The following is a 20,162-nucleotide window of genomic DNA, read 5'->3' as shown; positions in this document are numbered from 1 at the left end:
GTAGCGATGAGCTGACCCAGGGCCCTTGCAAAGTCCTGGGATCCCAGAGCACAACATTCAGCAGAACCAGGAAATCTGCAACACGGTGACCCCAGGCTGAGGCTCAGTGGGAACAAATGGCTGAGGACAAACTGGAAAGAAAAGATTCCCGTGTGTTGCGATCAGCAAATGTCCAAGGGAAGGCTGCCCCGGACCTCCTGAGCATGGGTTTCAGCAGCACCTGCAGCTTCAGGCAGCTCTTCCCTAGGAAGGCAATCAACACATTAGTTCAAAAAGATCTTAGAAATAGGCAGTCCAGAGAGGAGCTGTGGGAAATCTGACACGTCCGCTTATCCCACATACATCTATCTTTAATATACTTCCCTCAGCACCTCCCTTTAAGGTCAATACTTTATAGCCCATAAAAGCTGAGGACCTTTAAAAAGCATTATGCTCCCTCTGACTTTATCAAGAGCTGCGCAACGAGGCCAAAAACATCGGTGGTGTGATAGGGTTTGAACACGGCTGCCTCTGGTGCCTTAGGAGGTGGTGTGTGGTTTTGTTTGTGTTTTACCATGGGTGTTACCTTCTCCCCCTGGCAGGGGCTGCAGTCGGACAAAAAGTTTTCCCAAAAATAAGGGGAAGAGGGAGGAGTAGCAAGCTACACGTGGCTGTATTTCTCTGCTGGGAGCACGATCTAAAGTGCCTTCAAAACCCACCTGAGCAGCTTCCTCTGAACTCTGTGACACAAGGCAGCAAGTGGTTGATGCAGCTCAGGATGCTCCATGGTGTAGCTGGAGCTCCCAGGGCTCAACACAGATTTGAGAGGTGCAGAAAATGAGCAACGAGAGTTTATTTCCAATGCTGAGATCAGCTGCACCCTAAGTTGCTGGGACCATGGAAGGTGGATTCAGCCTGGGAGTCACAGACCTCAGAACAGAAGAAACTCCCTGTGTTTTCCACAGCGGTACCAGAAACAGCACCTTTTCCTAGTCATCAACAGCATATCGCCAAAAACAGGATCTCTTTTCTCCCCCTGCTTTGCTTTTATACACATCTGGCTTCATTGACCTTCATGGTCATATTCACAGTTTGCACCTGAGTAAATGACAAAAGCATCAGCTCTGCAATTTGTTTTAATTTATTCATCTTTTGAAGTCTTTCTTAATTAACATCAAGAACCTTGTTATTGAATTCGAGCTCCTGTACGGTCCTTCCTCCAGGAAAGAGCCCTGTCCTATGGAGCTTCGCTCCCAGGATGTAAATCACAGAAAGCAAGAGAAATAAAAGGGAAAACAAATTGCCCCATCCATTGCTTTCCCTGCACAGGGCCAGGTGGTGGCCCTTAGTTCATATGGCCCAGTTCTCTCTGCCCTTTACTAGGATCTGGATTTAAAGAACAAAACTCTCTATTTTCTCCTCAAAAAGCAGGTTGATGGTGTCCCTGGCTGGAGCTTCCCTGGCTCTACCATCCCCTCTCACCTGAAATCCCGGAGCCAAGCGCCTCTTGCTCGCTGGGCTCCTGCTCTTTTCCTCCTCTCTGAGATGAAAACTCTTCCAGGCGTGGTGAAAATAGCTTCACAGTGCTTTGTCACCTACAGAAAAGCACATTTCAGACACATCTTTTTTTTTTTCCAAAGACCTATTTCCACGCTCAATCGTCCTGCCTTTTGTATGAAGTCAGTGAAAACAGCTTACTGTCTGTTTTTTTGCACGCTTTCCTCCGAAATTTTGGTGTCGGGCGTACCAAGGTGATGCTGCACTGAAGATATCGAAACCAGCCCTGCTGTTTGCTGCTCCCTGCAGTGGGTCCCTCCTGCAGAAACCCACGGGAAAGCAAATTCCTTCCTGGGAAATGGGTTGCCTGTCTGGTCCCCGCAGGCAGCATGTGGTCATACTGGTACTGCTTCATTGCTCTTTGCTGGGATGTCCAGGGATGCCCCACACTGAAGGGGACTCTCCCAGCCTGAAGCGCAGGAGCCAGGGTGGATGTTGGGAAGAGCCGCGAGGTTCAAGTCAACTCTGGCAGCCCCAATATGCTCAGAGAACAAAAGAAAGCAAACTTCATGGAAGGGAAGAGATCTTCCGCTTGCAATCATTTGGACAAAGTAGGAGACTTTCAGCAGCCCTGGGCTGTGTGATTCTCCTGAATAACCCATTCCATGCAGACAGATGATGATGAACGCAGGACGCTTTCTTCCAGCAGCCGTGATGCCGCTGTGGCTGCTTGTGTAATAGCTTTTCCTCTTCTGTTTGGAATTGCATCAGGATCCCAGCTACAGATACTGGGAGTGAATTTCTCCATTGCTGGTTTTTACTGGCATCAACCCAAGAGGCGGCAAACCCTGGTCTTTATTGAAAAATTGGCCCAGTCTAGTAGAAGATGTTCATATGGACAGGAATGGTGGAGACAACTGAACAAAGTTGTAGATCCAGCTTGCCCATGGTCACTTAATGTCCTTTTCCTCCCCTTACAAAGTGGGAACACTTTTGGAAAACACCTCCATTTTCTCGCAAGCTTACACCGCGTGTAGTCCAAAGTGGCTGCGGGCCATGATCAGACAGTGCTGCGGTCCAAACAGTACATCTGAATTAACTCACTTCCTCCTCTTTCCTTACCAGCTTCTGGCGCATCCCTGGCGAGGGGCCGGGCTCAGCCCTGCTCCCTGCCCAGTGGGAAAGGCACCACGAAGCCGTACGTGCTGCTTTAAGCCAGGGCTCCATGTACCTCGGGCAGAGCATCACCGTAACGTGATGCGGCAGTTGCCAAGGTAACAGCACCGACGTATTTTTTCATGAACAGCGAAGCAAATTGCCATGGAACAGTAAAAACCACACACCTTGACAGGATATATGGTTCTGTTGCCCCAGGGTCACAAGTATTTACAGGCTGTTTATTCTTTTTCCCATCTTGAGAAGTGATCTGGCACGAGCCTATGGACTGTTTACATCCAGAAACATCTTATTTGCAGCTGTGTCCGCTCACAACAGAGACACCAAATTGATACAGTGCCTTTGGCCAATGCACACGTGGAGACTTTGTCTGAATTTTCCACACCTCTTCACTTTGCTCTGTGCCCCAGCTGAACGCATCTTCAATACCTGGCCCTTTAATGTATCCCCCATCACGTTGATGGGTTTTGCATTTGCTCCCAAGGTACGGAGGCTCCAGGAACACCTAAGGCAAATTTCAGCTGATTTCAGGCAAATTTCATGAATTTACCTCCTTCTCTGAGGACCTGATCTCTTGAGCTGTTGATGTGGGGTCAGGCAAAGCCACTTCCCATCCATTTTCACCTGCTGTCTCAGCATCGGGGGTTCAAAACACACCCAAAGGACAGATGAGATAAGAATGAAAAGCAAGATACGCACACATCTGAAAACACGGCATACTTTTTTTTTCCTAAGAAGATATCTCTCATTCTTTGCAGCTCTTCACCTCCCTGCTCAGAAGTGGCTCGAGGAGCAGACACCACCAGGCTTCAATTCATCCGCTGATGCTTCAGGGAGACCGAGAACAGGTCAGAAAGCAGCAGCGTGCACGAGGAACGGTAAAAACCAGCCTTTTCCACCAGAGAGGAGGAATAACACAGCAGCTGAAGAAACGGGGAGGTGAAGAAGACAAATAATAGGGGCGGGAAGTTAGAAAATACAGACCTAATGACAAGAGAGAAAACAAACCTCATTCAGGTTGACTTCTTTTTATAAGTTTTGCAGCTTGTCTCTTTGGTGCACGGAATCAGCGCGTGGCAGAGGTGAAGAGGACGGGGCGGTGAGTGGATGTGAGACAGCAGCATCAGTGACATCCAGTCCCAGTGACATCCAGTCCCAGCGACATCCAGTCCCAGCGACATCCAGCTGCGTGCCTCCGATTTCTGGAAGATGCTGAGTTCTTTCCCCATTGCTGCACGAATTCTCAGACAACCCCAAGGCAAAGTCTGCTGTCAACCACGGTGCCCCAGGCAGGAACAGATCGGTGACAGTCTTCTCCCTGTCATTTGTCTCGAGTTCCCTTTCCCCGGTGCAAACAGCACACGGACATTTTGCCTTTGTGTCCCAGTGACTTCCCTGAGTCTTCACCAGCGTATCCAAAATTTCCAGATGGTTGCACAGCTCGTTCCATCAGCCACATTGTGTTTCCCTTTGCTTTCTGGTACGGTTGTATTTTTCCCCTCATCAAATGCTTCAGTCCAAGCTTCACAGTTGGAAATTTTGTTTTCCAGCTTTTAAAGAGTAGAACGGTGCCTTTCCTGGCCTCTTCTTTATCCAAATAATTCAAGGACCTGAGCAAGAGAATTAAAACCTCATGCCAGGCAAACCTGATGCAGAAGGGCAGAATTTTTGCTCCTGTGCAAACATCACCTTACTTCCTGGTACTTTAAAGTGTTTTTTTTTGCGCTTGATGTATTCTCTTTGAAAGAAAACAAAATCCACATTAGCAGATTTTCAAGGGCTTGCAAGCTTCCCAGCAGCCCTGAGCTCACACAAGGATCAATGCTTCATGATAACAACACTCAGCCACTACCCAAGCAGGCAAAACCTCCAGCATGTTCCTGGTGTTTCCGTCACCTGGAGGGACTCCACGCTTTAAACCACATTTTCCTATCAACAAATGGGGTCGAGGAAGATAAACAACCAACATCAGAGACTCGACGAGCCCCAGTCACACAGGGAAAATTGCCTTGTGCAGTTCAGCAGCCTGAGCTCTGTTAAAATAGCACTGAATTGCGCATCCTTGCTTGAGAAGCCCCTTGCTTGGGAGAGATTTCAGTGGTCAAAATATAGTTGGAAAAGGTGAGAATAATTTTGCAGAGTTTACCTCTTTCTTTTTATTATTTTAACAGGCTATTGGAGTGGTTTATGGGGCTTTGGTGTGCTCTCCAAGAGTTTCCATGGTATTTCTGGAGGGCAGCTATTGGATGGCAAACAATATTTGGGATTCTGCCCTCTTAGACATTTTGCAATTGCTGGAAAGATGCAAAAAGCCTCAGACCTAAAGAGAAATACCCCACCGAAACTGGAGCATTAAAAAATAAATATTAAAAGAAAACACATTCCTGAATTTTCAGAAGTAATATTGGCTCATAGGGAGGGAAGTGCAGACAACAGCTTATGTTGCTAAAAAAACAAGTTTGCAGTGTTTTGGGTTCAGCGTTTTAGCCAACTGCTAAGAACTTCAGAGTAAATCTCAGCATTTCCCAGGGCCCAGATTGCATATTGGACCATATACCCTGAAATGTTTTTATTTAATTTGAGTCCACATTATGCTGCCTACATATGGTGACACACACATTTCATTTTATGGAGCAGATGCTGCTTTGCTATTGAAAATGTAATATACCGAGTACATTATAGTATAATTTGGTCTAGGGTAACTGCAGTGTTTTTTAACTCTGATTAGCCTTAATTTTAAACCTGATTTCCTAAGGAAATGAAGCCTATGACATTCCGCTCTGTATGGATGCTGCTGCACGCTGTGCATCCATTCGCTTGTCCATCATTCTGCTGTTCCTTTAGAGCTCGGGGGCCAATTTCAATGCAATGGGGGAAAACCCAGTCGGCTTCCCCTCACTCTGCACAAAACGACTTCACGTGGGAAATTAAGATCACAATACAAGTTCATGAGCCCTGGGAAACCATGCTGACATAGCACTTTCCCCTAAACTGTAAGCACTTTCGAAAATTAAAGAGATATGGGTAACAAGGCCACTCTCCAGCAGCACCTGGGAGGATGCATCAGGCTGAGCCGCACTGCTCTGCATAGACGCAAAAGCCCATCTCAGTTTTAATTAGGAGCTGATTAAAGTCTACAAGCGATTTCAGCTTCGCTGACCTCCCTCCTGGCTCACCCTGTGCTCCCCCAGTTTGATCCACAGACACCAGTTTCCCGTTCCAGCGGCAATCGCATCGCAACGGGGCAAACCCGACACCCAGCACGGCGGGCGTGACGTGTGACCCCAGTCCCAATCGCATCCAACCCGCCCGCTCCTGTTTGCAGCCAATTTCCCCAGAATCAGCAGCAGTGGGACACAGCTGTGACCGAAACGAATGGCCCTGGGAAAACCAGGGCATGTTTTCCTGCAGCTGATGCTGCTTTGTGCTTCTCAGCAAAATATCAGGAGAGAATCAACAGCAGAGTAACCACACGCCTTTGCCCACCATTCAGCTGGCACAAACTAGAGCCTGGTAACTTCATTAAGAGACCAGATATGACGGGATAATTCCCTCCAGCACCCCAGGCTCTGCACAGCCCCAAATTCACACACTCTGCCATAATCCAGTACGGATGCCGTCAAGTACAGCCATAAACAGCACTTAGTGATGCATAATATATGAAAATGGCTCATGCTGAGCTTTTAGGTACAGAAGGATTTTTTTTCCCCTCTTATTACTATTACAACATTCTCCTGCAGCCATAGAAGCACCATCATAAATATTTAACAGGAGGTTTAAAAGACCCAGTCTGTGCGGACTGAATATTTATGGCCACCAAACCCCTTGACCTTTAGATTTAGGGTACGGCATACATAAACCAGCCTTATTAAACTGTGCACCGCAAGTCAGCCTGGGGACCCAATCTGAACTGGAATCTCTTTCTGAGCATTTAGCATTTTTAAAGTAACCAGAGTGCAATAAATAGGGGTTTCAGCTGGGGGGAGAGGAGGAATGTGCAGAGGTGAGCAAGTCCTGGGGAACAGCCCGAATTCCCCCTGGGTTTCAATTTTCTAGCATCTAAAGCAGAGCAATTAATAGCAATGGAATAACCTAACAAAAGCTGGCCAAGCTGTTAAATGCAGAAAAAAAATGCAATATCGGGTATAACGGGAATCACTTGTATTCTTGGAGAGTTTCCTCCAGCCAGCTCTGCTGCCTTGGATTTGTCCCGCAATGGCACCAAATCCCCCACCGCACAAAGCCGGGTGTGCTCAGCCAAATCAGGGCCTCGGCGCCTTCATTCAGGCTTTTCCAGCAGACCCGCTGCAGTTCAATACTTCAATCAGAGCCAATCAGAGATTTTCAAAACTACCGAGCATCCCAGCTGGCACATATATATTTTTTTTTTGTTCCTTTTCTTGAGAATTATGACTCACGCTCAGTGTTTTAAAATCAAAGCCCCACATTCCCTCTGCTCACTCAGCTCATCAACCCTGTGCTTCTTTCCCCAAAACCCCTGCACGAGATGGAGCCAAACTTACCTCCGGGAAGGATGGAAAGGGGAGCCAGGACTGGACCTCACGCTGGATCCAGCCAGGAGGTGCAGCAGAGGGAATGCACAGCATCCATACATTCTTTTTCTGAGTGAGGCAGGAGCCTCTCAAGAGCTCAAAGGCCCTTCAGATCTATTTGTAGCCAGGAGTTTGAAATGTTCCTCTGATGTATTTGCATATTTAGAAATAAGAGAGAGGCAAGAAGATGAAAGGATGAAAGGGAAGAGTTTGTGCACGGCAAGCACTGACGTGCAGAACCCAGCACTCACTGGGACCACAGAAAAGCGGCACCCACTGAAATCCCATTCAAGCTATTGGAAAAGGCAAAAACTATGAATTTTTAAATTGATTTTCTTTAGTTCTTAGCCTACTCCTACCTTTTTTTCCTGGATTTTTTGTTCCTCTCCCAACAGGAGGAACCTCCCGGTCGGTGCCGCCTGGCAGGGCTGGGGCTGCAGGTCCCAGTTTTTGGGTCCCTCGCAGGTCATGGTCCAGCTGGCCCACATGTGCCAGAGCCCATGTGTTAAATAACCCGAGCCCAGCATGGATGAGCAAGGCTCAAGTGCTGTTTAAAGCTTAATGGGGTTGGTAACAAGTGCTGGTGGTTCAGTTTGGACAGTCACATTTCAAACTCATTTGCAGCACAGTGCCAGATGAGCAGCACTCAGATGCCACTTAGAGGCCTGCGGGCAGAGGTACTGCAGGGGACATTTGCAGCCGAGTTTTTGTGTGCGTTGCCTTGTTTCCAAGTGCAATTTTCCCATCCAGCAGTGCCCAGCGATGATCAACAGGGCACATGTGCTTTTATTGCTTTTCTGATGATAGGCTTTCCACAATTCACGTCCACTTCTGCAAGGCATCCATATTCCTCTGCCATAGCGCTGGATTAATTGTCCTACAAACATCTGTTTACCAGGTGTATGTCACAAGTTATCTACGGGACCCGGATATCATTTTTCTGACATTCCCAGATTTGTTAGCTGGAATTGATCCTGCTGCTACATTAGCTGCAAAATAAACAGACCTACAGCCAAGTTGGCTGCACGCCTAGAGCTGGGAACCTGCTGGAAAAGACAGAAGATCCAATATTGAAGTTAATAAGTCCACAGGGGTGTTTTGAGAAGCGTCTTCACTTTGACACTTCACAATGCCTTCAGTGCTTCCTTTCAGACCGAGCCGAAGGCTGTTATGGATGATCCCTGCGCTTCCCCATGGAGACCCACCGGGATCTGCCTTTCTCCTCCTGTTTTAGCATCCTCCCGAGACTGCTGACAGCCCCTCTTGCAGGGGACAGAGGGACAGCTGTCTGCACTCTTCCCATCTCTGTTCCTTGTAGAGACAGCAGCCCAGAGAAGCCTTTTCCTATCCTGGGCTCCAACCACAGGTCCCTACATATATAACCAGGTGGCAGCTATAGGTGCTCACGGGCAGCCAGAGCTTGAGCAAGGCTGGAGCCTCTAACTCGGGTCTTTATCCAACTCCTGTTCTTTGCAAACCCAAGGAAATATCCTTCAAAATGTCTCTTTTCCTCAGATTCGGCTGGTGCCAGGGTTCCCGGGGGTGGTGTTGGCACCAGGGCTGCGGCGCCTTGTTTTCCCCAGGAAACGCTCCCGCCTGCCAAATCCGCCAGGGATGTTTCCTGCAGCCTAGGGAGCCAGAAAGAGAAACCATAATGATTATTTTTGCATGTAAATAGTTGGGAGGGGTTCAGATAGGGAGAGATGTGCGGATCACAGAAGGCCTGAGAGGATGTAGGAAGGATTAATTAGTGAGAGCGGCTGTAGGATGTACAGAAACATGCTGGCTTTTGTGGGTTAAAACTGTTGGAAGTTTGGGGTGGAAAAGGCAAAGAAAACACCCGAATAAGCGTAACCAGGCCTATTTATGTCACTAAAGGATCTGTCACTCTCTTGTTGCTTTTGGGAGCATCTTTAATAAACTTTGCAGAAGGAAACATCTTCTCAGAGCCATCCACGGGGGTACCCCAGGGAGTCTTTGGCACATGAAAACTTGGGCATGGTCTCACTGCTTTGTTCCCTCTTGTGTTCAGCAACCTGTTCTCCCGTTCCTGTTGTTTTTACAGGCTTGCTTTCACTAGATCCCCATCTCTGAGCCTGATGGTCTCCATAATATAAAGGGAGCTCAGGGAATCGCACCGGTCCCCAGGGAGCCCTCACTCCATCCCCTCCTGCTGCTCTGGGTCTTGCGCCTTTGGTGCTCCAGCTCCCCGAATTTTTAGCACCTGCCTGGGAAAGGGCGAGGAGCCAACCGAGTTAAGCCATTTGCAGCAAGGGGAAAGGTTATAAACCTCATCAAAGCAAACCTTTATGGGTGGTTTGACTAGCAGCTGCTTGTGAGTACTCAGCACATTAGCAGAGTTGCTGCCATTTATTGTGCAATCATCATTTTAAAGCCTCTCCTTTTCTTCCCCTCGCTCCACAACCACCAAAATGGAGCAATAAAAATACAATCCGAGGGGGACAAATAATCACCTCTATGGTTTGTCCCTGGGCCTGATGTGCTTGTGCTCACTGTTGGGAAGCTGGTTGGGAGCACGAGGGCTGGTTTGTGCTGCCTGGGAGGGGGTGAGCAGCACAGGGACCCCAAACCTCTGCTGGGCGTGCCAGCCCCCCAAGGTGGGGACATTTCAGAGCAACCCCAGCCAAGCTGCCTGATGAAACCTCTCCAGTTTGAAACAGGTCCCGGTCCCCTTCCCTGTCCTCGGGGAGAAGAAAGAGCCAAGACCATGAAGGAACCTAAACTGTAGTTTTTGGTGGCTCCAAGGCACTCCAATAGCTGTGTTTTTTAAAAATTAAACGCCCGCATCCAATTGTATTTGCACTGTGTAGCGTCCTTAGCCAATGCAATCACTTCAAATCACTGTTCTTCAAATCCTCTGGGGCATCTGCAGTGAACAGAGGGCCCAGGTCAAATATAAACCTTCTGGCTTATTTGGGAATGTGTATGTCGGTGTTAGCATTGCATTAATGAACCATGTAAATCGTAGCCAGTTGTTAAATAATGGAGGGGAGAAGGAGGGGAAGGCAGGAGGGACTTTATACCCTTTATACAAAGAGCTCTGCAGCTACATGAAAATCTGTGTCAGTGTTGCAACCTGCCAGCTTGGAGGACATAAGTTTCCCGTCCAAATATTGCTTCTTCAGAGGCTCTTGCTGCTCCCAAGAGATTCTGCGGGAATTTGTAAAGCCCGACTGCAGCACGCCTGTGGAGGTATTTACAGAAGGATAATACGAATATAAGTATTTTTAGTTACTAAGAAAAAAAAAGAAAAGAAAAGAAAAAAGGTAGAGAGAGACAGGTTGCTCGTCTTCTCCTTCAAGCTTTCCCCGCAGTGCAGGGATCAGACTCCACCGTCTGTCGTTGATTCCCAGATACACAACCATGTTTCTTGGTTTGTCAATCACCCTTCAGTCTACACATGATATAAGTCCAGTCCTGAAAGGGGCTCCTCAGTTCCATATAATGTACTGTTATTACTTTAATATTAAAGGAAAAGAGAGGGGGGACTGGGTAACCAGGCGTGTTGCTTGGCTGGAACTGTGTTGTTTTTTTAGTTTTCTGGCTGTCTCCCTTTCCTCTCCATCTGTCCCAAGAGACAAGGTCCGCTCCATTTCACAGCACATAACACGTCCCCGCGTTGCAGACAGACCAGCTGGCTTTGCCATTTCATCCCTGCTTGGCCGGATAAACCCTCTTCCACCCCGGGCATCGGGGTTCATTGCTCATGGGCACCAGCTGAGGGGCCACATAGGGGCAGACACGTTGTTTACAGCCAGAGAGGTGTAAAATATCACAGCTAGACCAGAATACAACACCTGAGCAGGAAAGCACCTGTCCTGCCCTGCGCTAACACACACACACCCCCAATGCTCAAGATTTGCTATACAGGGAGTGAGTTTGTGGTCCTTATATTCTGTTTTCCACTAAGAGGCTGCTTGTAAAAAGTTGATATTTCCTATCCTGATCTCCACTGTTTCCCCTCTACAAGCTCGTACTTACCTGTCCAGTAGAAATCTCTATTTGCTGCAGATGTGTTGAAATCATAATATAGGTTCAGTCCTCTCAATGCTCCTTTCCTGAAAATACAAACCAGGATGGCATAAGGCAGAATTGTTAATGTAGTTATAATTTTCCTAAGCCATCTTCACTAAATTCATCCTCATGTTCCTGCCTGCAGTTTGGCTTGGGTTACTGCTGGCAGTGGTGTTTTGGGAGCTTTGTGTTTTGACATCAGGTAGCAAAGCAGGTGAAATTAAAAATAGTTTATAATGAACCTCATCTATTAAAAACAACACCCAAACGACAACAAACCAAAGCAAATGGGTTATTTGTAAAATTAGATTGAAGTATTTAAGATTTTAAGTGTTGTCAGCAAAACCAAAGATATTGATTTTCTGCAGATTGCCATCGGCTGTGTCCCTTATAAATGGAGCAGGAACCTGCATTAAACCCCAGGTATGAACACATCAAGCAGGGAGACAGTTTGATTCCAGACATGGGTTTAGTGAACTGAAATACACTTGGAAAGCTTTGGAGAAACTGTTTCTAAAAGCTGCGGGTTGGGCTGGTGACAAAAGGGACTCGGAATCGCAGTGAATCATCCCAAACACCGCACGTGAGCGAGCGGGTCACGTCACACCCACCACAGAGCCGGACGTCATCGTGCGTTGACGGATGCAGCCTTCGCCATCCCAATACAAACAACCTGCTGAACACAAGAAGAAAAATATATTAAACTCATCCAACAACACTGAGACACTATTTTCCCTTCTCTCCTCACTCTCAGATTGCTGAGATCATTTACCAGAGCTATGGAGGAAATGTGTTTGCTTACACTGGCTTGCACTAGGTCAAGTCTGGAATCAGTCATCCACAGGGTAAAGAGTGACAGTATTTCATGCCCGAGTAATCTGCCTTGTGAAAGAAATGAAGCTTACATGGTGTTTGGGCTGATGTGATCTTTATTTCCTGAAAAGCCATATTTCCAGTGCTCATCATCATTATTAACACAAATGTTCAGAACCGCATGCACCATCCGGCTGCTAGGAAACATCCGTCACAACCGCAGCCCGAGCAAATTCAATCTGCCCTGCTCTAATCGCAGAGCTGCTCCTTGTTAAGCCAAGGTGGAGGCTGATAGATGGGGTGGTTGGGGGGTGAGCCTGCCTTGTTTCTGATTTTGGCTCAGCTGTGACTGTCCCTGTGTTACCTGCTCCAGGGCAGATACAGCATCTGCAAATTCCTCCTCTTTAGGGGAGCCAAAGAGAAACATAAATAGGGCAACAATAGACTCAAGCTTACTGGTTTGTGATGCAGATGCTGGCTGGCCATCAGCTTTCAGGTGGGCACAGCTGCATCCGGGAAGGCTTCAAACACATCCTTTAACATGACCTTCAGTCAGCTGTATACAAGAACACCCTCCAGTTCACATCCATAAACCTGTGCAGTGCACGCTGGTGATGAAGTGGGATGCAGGTGGAAGCGTGGCCAAGGTGTGGCTGTCAAAAAAAAAGAGGCTGGAAAAGTGCTGCTTATTTCAGAGAGCTCAAAGGAGCTGCAAATAAGAACCCTGCCCAAATGTTCTTCCCGAGCTCCTGCACCCCTGGAGCAGTGCTAATCCTCTAAATCATCATCCCTTCCCATGGCAGACCCTGAGTGAGATGAATTGCTGATTTAGGAAGAAGGAGGATAGAAAACAGAGCAACTGCAAAAGAGAGTGGTTTCACCATTTTGCCCCTTGATTAACTAATGCTGCCTGTACACTATTTTTCCACGGAAGGCACGCGGCCTCGCTCCGCAGCCTAATGGAGCGTGTTGGCACATGGGACGCGACGCGCCTTCCCCTAATTGGTTTCATCACCAACGCGCCCGCAGCAAAGCCCCCATTTGTTTCACTTACCTTCCCTCGGACCAGCGGCTGCATAAAACCAATTCATTTCCATCTCCACCAGGCCCACAGCACTGCTGCAAGTTTTTCTTCCTATTTCGAGGCTGACATTTGCAAATATATGTATTTATACATAATCCCTTCTTTTACTGAGTGCTTTTTTTTTTAAACCAAGCTAGAATGAGACAGATATACATTTTTTTTGTATAATAGTGAGATGCCATCAACGCCTCAAGCTGCACATTTTGCTTCTGCAGGAGTCAGGTATTTATGTGTTGGAATAATGAGCCATCAGCTGAGTTGCTGCAGAGTGACAGGGACATTCTGCATTTTATAGCTTTTTGTGAAAACAGTCCCTAGTCTAAAGCACAGATTTTCTCAGGAGGAGCAAACCCTATTTGCAGTTGATATTTTCGGGGAAGCAGTAAACTCAGAGCTCTATGAATCAGGGCAAGAGCGCAGGGTGAGATGTCACTGTGTCGGAAACAGCCAACGATCAGTTCAATTGATCCTTATCTCAATGTGGTTCCCTGGGACCTGGAGTTAGAGAAACGTAATAACAGCATAAATGTATATTTTCTCTGCTGAGATTAGTGTCTTTGAAGCTCCATTACCCTACACTTCCTCTGTGATGTGGTTTTAGCTTCTTTTTGCAATGGTTGATGCCTAATGCCAAACATCTCGCAGGCAGCATCCTCTGCCCCGGAGCGCGTTGGTGACAAAGGGACACCACCCCGAGGGGTTGAGGCTTCACTGTGCTCACAATCCAGACCGAATCTGCCGGACACAAACAGAAGAGCTGGAAAAGACCTGAAATTTCCACTCCTCAAGTGATTCCAACACTTGCAATGGAGCAAATAAAAGAAGCGCAAAGCCAAGTTGAAACGTGGCGCAGGGGTTAAAATAAACCCGGCGGCAATAAACTGTTTTGAAATGTTTGATAAGAAACTATTCCTTGCTTGCAGACTGGCAGTTTCCCTTATTTTTCTCCCTCTTTGAAAGATTTTAGAGTGGTAAGGATTTTAAATACATCCACATAATGCAGTTCAGACAGCAAACAGGATTAAAACCCGACTCCAGAAAAGGAAGGGAAGTTAGATTACTTGTCAAAATTAAATTTGTCTTTGGATGCCATTACTTTCTACATGAAAAAGCTCTGGGGATTAGGAGATAAAAGAGCTAAATCCAATCTGGAGACAGGCTCAGAGGAAAATGTCAACCAGCCAGTAATCCAGGCTCTTTTCTTTAATAGGATCATCCTGCAGTCAAAGAAAGTGAGGATAATTATTTAATTCCATTTTGGAGTCTGGCTTCTTTATCGACCTGGCTCAGCACCGCTGTTTCAGCGGTAAATCAACTGGTGGCATGAACTCCACAGCTCCCACCAGCTCCACGAGTGGTTTGCGTTGCCCTCCGTGCAAAATGGGCCCCACAGGTCTCTGTGTCATTCACCGATGGTTTAAGCGCGACTAAACTTTGCAAAGCCAGGGAGAAGGGAATGGTCCATCCGGACCTGAGTAGGTCACTCGGGTAATTCTTCACTACAGCTCATGGTTGACAATATAAGTACTCTCTTGGGTGTTTTTTTCTTATTTAAGGGTAATAAATAAAACCACATATTATGCTGAAGCACAAACACGCTGTTGCACGTCCTCATGCCACAACCGCCACAAAAGCCCGACAATTTCCATCTTCCAAAGACCCAGAGGAACGGAGCCTTTTCCAGCAGATTCCCCTTCATCTTTTGAAACATACAGCCACAGAGCCAAAATTACAGTCTGTCCCAAATATCCCAGCACCTAAAAGACTGTAACCATGGTTGCACAGCTATCTGCAGGCATGGTTATCTACGCAGACACGCATGTATTGACTCAGAGGATGATTTAGTTCTTCAGCGCGGTACAAAAGACACGAGAAGCCCCGTGCTATCTGACACACTGATGGATTCGGGCCAAAGTTTTCTTTAAGCCAAGCGCTGGACAAAGCTCTTTGGCTACCGCTGTGGGTAGGAATTAGCAATCAATGAACATCAAAGTGCGTTAGGGCTTAGCGAGACACCCTGCCCAAGCAGGGTTGGTGGGCACGTGCTCTGGTTGCCAAACCCAAGGAGATCAGAAGAGGAGCTGTACTTGGTCTTGTTTAATGCAGGCTCAGATGATCCTGGGAGTTCAGAGGTGGGCAAGAAGTGAACACTGGATATGAGAGTGTTATTTTTAATAGGAGAAGGAGAGCAGGCATCTCCGGAGAGCTGCAGAGATCATGCACTGCAGTTCAGCTGAACACACGTGTCAAACCGCAGGTCAAGAATTATTTATCCAGAGACACTTTACTACTCTAAAAAGGAAACATAAAATAGCCTTGGAAAGAAGAGATACGGCTCTACCATCAAGTAGAGAAAACAAAGGCTCTACTAGACCCCAGTGACTTTGGGGCTGGAAAATGCACCTTCTCATGTAGAGAGGGCAGCTGTGCAGCTTGCAGGTGATACAGAAGGTAAGTAAATGCCTAACAGGATGAAGAAAACTGCTTTGAAATCCTCCTGTGTATTTGCTAAGTATTTTTTTTCTGCCAGTTCAGGTCACGTTGTTACTCCAGTAGGGAAACGCAGGGCAGGAGGCTCCGGTTGTGTCCGAAACACCCGCACCAAACCAAATCTGTGCGGGGATGGGAGTCAGTGATGCCCGAAGGCCATTGCCCCCAACCTTGGCAGCCCAAGTCGTGCCCACACTCTGCCACACATCCTGCATTTCTGTGCAGGTGTTTGGTGCTGGAAGGTCCGTCCATGCAGAGACACCACTCCCTGCGTTTGCTCTTCCTTTTGCCATCGAACACAGTGTCTTAGATGTTTGAGCCTGGGGGTATGTTAATTTATACAAATAGCAAAGGGCAGCGAGGGGAAAAAAGCTGCAGTGAAGCCAGCCAAGCGGATGGACTAGAGGGGTTTCTGGAGCTGGCAACATGGGTTTGATGACAGAGGAAACTGTTTGGGTGACATGGTCCTACTGGGATGCCACCATAAGTGCCCATGCCAGCCCTCCTGCTTTAGCACAGGGAAGGAGGCCCTTCCTGCCTGATGCATCGCCTGTTTTAATTAAACTAGCTGCAGGGAAATATAACATTTTCCTCCAGTAATTCATCCCCGTGGCTCCCCTATTTTGTCATTTTAATTACAGCCAGTCCCAGCCACAGTTTGGATGTTTGCAGCAATTAGTATTAAATCAAGCTCAGGCCTTCGGGACTGGCCCGTCTTTCGCTTTTTTTCATGTGTTTTTACAGCAAAAAACATCAGGGTCTGAGGCTGAATGTGTGAAAAGGGCAACACAGCTTTTATTCCTTGATATTTCAATATCTTCATATCTAGCACATTAGCTGACCCCCATATCAGCCACTGTAAAAACAAGTTCTACAGAGACCTTGGCTGCAGGGACTCTGTTTTATTGCAATGGAGTCAGCTTTGCATTACAAAAGGCAGCAAGGAAAGCTTTGTGCTGGGTTCTCCCGGTGCTATGAAGCTATAAACTCAAGCTGACTGGAAGCCTAAAATATTAATTGATCAGCCTACATCTGCTGGCCATGCAGAAGTAATTGCAATGGAGTAAAACAGAGAAAACCCATTTATATCTCTCATGGAGGTTTATTCCCCAAAGAAAATTAGCACCTCTCTCTTAAATAGGAACTACACAATTTTTAGTCTCTTTTTGTATGCTTGACACACTTTTTATTCTCCTCCTCTCATCCCAAGATAAGCACACCTGCTTGGTAAACAGAAATGCGGGAGAAATTCTAAAGAATGGGAAGAAACAGAAATCACAAGTTTTTATCACACATACTAGAGAAACATCGGGCGATAAGCGCTCTGGTTATGCACAGAAGAAATCCATAGGTGTAAACGTACAGAAGCAATTGAAGGTTAAAGCTGAGACTCTCACTTGTCTGCTTCCGAACTGAAACATGGTTTACGGTGAGGAAATCTTTGGTCATAGAGTAATGAGGTCTAAATCAACTGGAGCCAGCTAAGAAAGGACTCTGGAGCCTGCTGTGATTTGTTCCATAAATACATCTGGGTGAAGCACAGCTGGAACGGTCTGAACCTGAAATACCTCCCTGGGACTGCGGAACTGAGCAAGAACCATACAAAGGGGTTTGAGAGATGAGCAGGGTGCAGCAAAACGACTCTTTTGCCAGCAAAATGACTCTTTCAGAAGTGAGAATGAGAGATGACTTGATGCCTTTTCTCCTTGCAGATCTGAGGCTCTGGGCACCCTCCCCAGCTGGCACCAGCACCCACCGACAGCCCAGTTTAACCCTGAGCAGCACAGGGGTGCATTCACATACCACTTTCCATGGAAAGTATATTTACATGCAATGAATAAACAAAATGATGATTTAGTATGAGCTTTATGGGCTTGGCTAGCTGGTGGGAGTAGGAGGAAGCCTGCAAACCCCAGCGCTCATTACCAGCCGTACATCCTCGGCTGTTGTACGTAATAGTCTGTTCCTAATGAAGCTTGAACTGAAGCCAGTGAAGTTGTACAAATGCAAGGGAGAGGGAAAAAAAGAGCCTTGTGCTTTAAGTCGGCATTAAATCTTGTCTGCTGAATAGATGTTAAATATTACAGATCATTTTGCACCTGTAGGTGATGAGAGGCAACAATGCTGAATGCAGCACCTGCTGTATTTCATGTTTAGGCCCGGCACGGTGGTATCTAAGAGAAATGGATTGGAAAATATAGCTCTGCACGTGTTGTTAAACATGATATATCTTGTACCAGATTCTTCAGTGTTTCAGCACAGCCTGTTGAACTACTCTAATGAGGAGGAGGATCTTTTACACAAAACCACTAGTTTATGAATGTGGACTTCATGCACTAAACTTGACTGCTATTTATCAGACTAGATCTGGCAGCTCTGAGAGTGATTTATAAACAGCAAATCACTTAGCACATTGCCTCCAAAACTGAACCAAATAAAACCCCAAGGAATAACCCAGTCCATGGTCACTGCCTCCATCAAGGTCTTCGCTCTAGACATGTTTGTATCTGCAGTTATATTACAGTGGTGCCACAGGAATATCTGTCCCATTTTCAAGTGTATCAGCTATCTAACAGAGATGCTCCAGTTTTACACTTTTCATTTCCTGCTCTGAACACCAACAGAAAGAAAGGTGCAATGTTGTCAGAGATACGAGTGGAGAACGGGCATTTTATAGGGCTGCTCACCTATTTCTGTACATGCACACATACAGCTGGCAGCTGCTGGGTCTCTCTCTGCAACCCTTTTCCCATCAGTCCTTGATGGGTCTGCATTTGCTGTGGGTTTCGAGGGATTAATCAGAATTTCAGGCTGGAAATGTCCATGCACCAAGAACTGAGCCAACAGGTGACAAACAAACCTTGAGTGGAGAGCTGCACCAGTGCAGCTTAACAGAGGAGAATTTAATTGTAAGCAAAAATTAAACTGGCTGAGGTTGTTCCTGGGCATTGATCAGACAACTGAAATCATTAACAGCTTGGTTAATGACTTGATCAGGCGCTTTACTCAATTCCCAACTGACCCACTAAGAGCTGGTCTTGCTCCTGTCATTACTGGTCCTACTTGGGCACCACCTTGCACTTGAGGGGCCCCTTGTCATCGTGTCCCCTTCACCGACACCCAGGGGCCAAGCAGAATTTGGGTGTCACAGAACACGGGAGCTGCACCAAGGCTGCCTCGCCATTGCTTTTGGGATGAGACACGAGAGCCCCGTGTTTACTCTGCCCCGTTTGCTCATCGAGTGAAGAGCAGTGCCATGCACAACCCTCTGCGACAAACAGATTTTCCCTAAGAACCCCATAAAGGACTTGGAAAGGACATTTATAGCTTCATAAAGCACTTTGCTAACGACTTGCTTTACCTCTGCTAAATCAACTGAAATCATTTAGCTCTGTCCTCTTATAACTTGCCACATTTGGTCTACAGGGGAAAAGAAAAAAAAAAAAGGAGTGCTGACACTTGCAAAATACATCTCAAGCCATATTAGATGGTGTTAATTAAAATGACTTGCTGGGTAATGAGCTACAAAAAAAAAAAAAAAAAGAAATCAATCAATCAGAGTCTCAGTGCAATTCAAACCCAGCCAGCCCTGCGCTGGTTTGGGCAGCACGGGGCTCGCTTTGACGAATAATCCTTTCCGCACAACCCCTCCTTCATCCCTGCAATGTGATAGCATGGGGCTCATGCCTTTTGGAGGATTAAACACCTCCCATGGGTGCTCCCGCAGGCAAGAGGAGCAGCCAGGCTGGCCTGGGCAAGGCTGCACCGAGGGAGAGCAAACGCTCCCATCAATACCGGCAGATAAGGCAAAGGATGTTCCCAGGATAAGAACAAAATAGCAAAGAGAAGAAGAAAACCAAACAAAACCACAAAAAAAAAAAAATCCCCCAAACAAAACACTAAAAACCACCACCAAACAATAGGAACAAAATACACTGTTTTATCCCCCCAAAAAGCACCTTGCAGGCAGTTAGATTGTAGTGCAGATTAAGAGCACGGTGAGCATTTTGTAGCAGCGTTGCAGGCGCTCTGTGTAGTTGAAAACTGAATTACAGAAAGAAATGTAACCACATCCCCAAAGTGGAGAGTTTCAGTGCTCTATTGTGGAGCGAAGCCGTGTATTCTCTGAGCATTTTGCAGCTTCTGCTCCAAAATTCATGTAAACATCTGCCTTAGTTTAAGTGCTTCCTTAATACCAGCGCTTTCCCGAGCAGAGTCCCATTTCAGAAAATGCAGTACAAGGCTTCTGCCTTCTAAAGCTCTTATTAAGTGTCAGAAGAAAATGGGCAAAAACTTGCCGGTGAAAGGAGTCAGGCTGACAGCACTGGAGAAAAGTGGCCTCGATTCATCTTCTGAACAGGTACATTCAAGCAAGCAGCGATAAAAGCTCTCTGCTTTTCCCAGCCCAGCCCTGGAGGACAATATGCAGAGATAGAGAGGAAGTTTGGTCTCGCAGGCTTGCCACCAAATCCATACTGAATATAATAAATAACAGTAATGGTACTTTTTCATTGATTCTCTCTTGAGACCATCCG

General features: G+C 46.8%; 1 long non-coding RNA gene across 1 annotated transcript; it reads right to left on the bottom strand.

Annotated features, from left to right (window-relative positions):
- Positions 1 to 7,570: 7,570 nt before the first annotated feature.
- Positions 7,571 to 19,269, bottom strand: LOC139829527 (uncharacterized). Its single transcript, XR_011742036.1, has 5 exons — positions 12,510 to 19,269; positions 11,852 to 11,916; positions 11,208 to 11,284; positions 10,250 to 10,410; positions 7,571 to 8,833 (listed from the first exon to the last, which is right to left on the bottom strand). It is a non-coding gene; the product is annotated as an uncharacterized lncRNA (long non-coding RNA).
- Between the last annotated feature and the right edge of the window lie 893 nt (positions 19,270 to 20,162).

The sequence above is a fragment of the Patagioenas fasciata genome, chromosome 20 (assembly GCF_037038585.1).
Source record: "Patagioenas fasciata isolate bPatFas1 chromosome 20, bPatFas1.hap1, whole genome shotgun sequence".
NCBI classification, from domain to species: domain Eukaryota; kingdom Metazoa; phylum Chordata; class Aves; order Columbiformes; family Columbidae; genus Patagioenas; species Patagioenas fasciata.
This window is presented reverse-complemented; position numbering and strand designations above follow the sequence as displayed.